Source organism: Nannospalax galili, unplaced genomic scaffold (assembly GCF_000622305.1).
Source record: "Nannospalax galili isolate Female #2095 unplaced genomic scaffold, S.galili_v1.0 scaffold1454, whole genome shotgun sequence".
Taxonomy (NCBI): domain Eukaryota; kingdom Metazoa; phylum Chordata; class Mammalia; order Rodentia; family Spalacidae; genus Nannospalax; species Nannospalax galili.
In genome coordinates this window covers 1,318,610-1,318,843 of record NW_008334056.1, presented here as the reverse complement: position 1 = coordinate 1,318,843, position 234 = coordinate 1,318,610, and positions in this window count along the sequence as shown.

Here is a 234-nt window from a genome sequence, read left to right as displayed (position 1 = left end):
ATGCAGGGATGGTTCAATATACGTAAGTCAATAAACATCATTAATCATATAAATGGACTAATAGACAAAAGGCACATTGTAATCTCTATAGATGCAGAGAAGGCCTTTGACAAAATTCAACATGCATTTATGTTCAAAGTCGTAGAGGGAATTGGAGTGGAGGGAACATACTTCAACATAATTAAAGCCATATATAACAAACCCACAGCCAACATCATTCTAAATGGAGGAAAA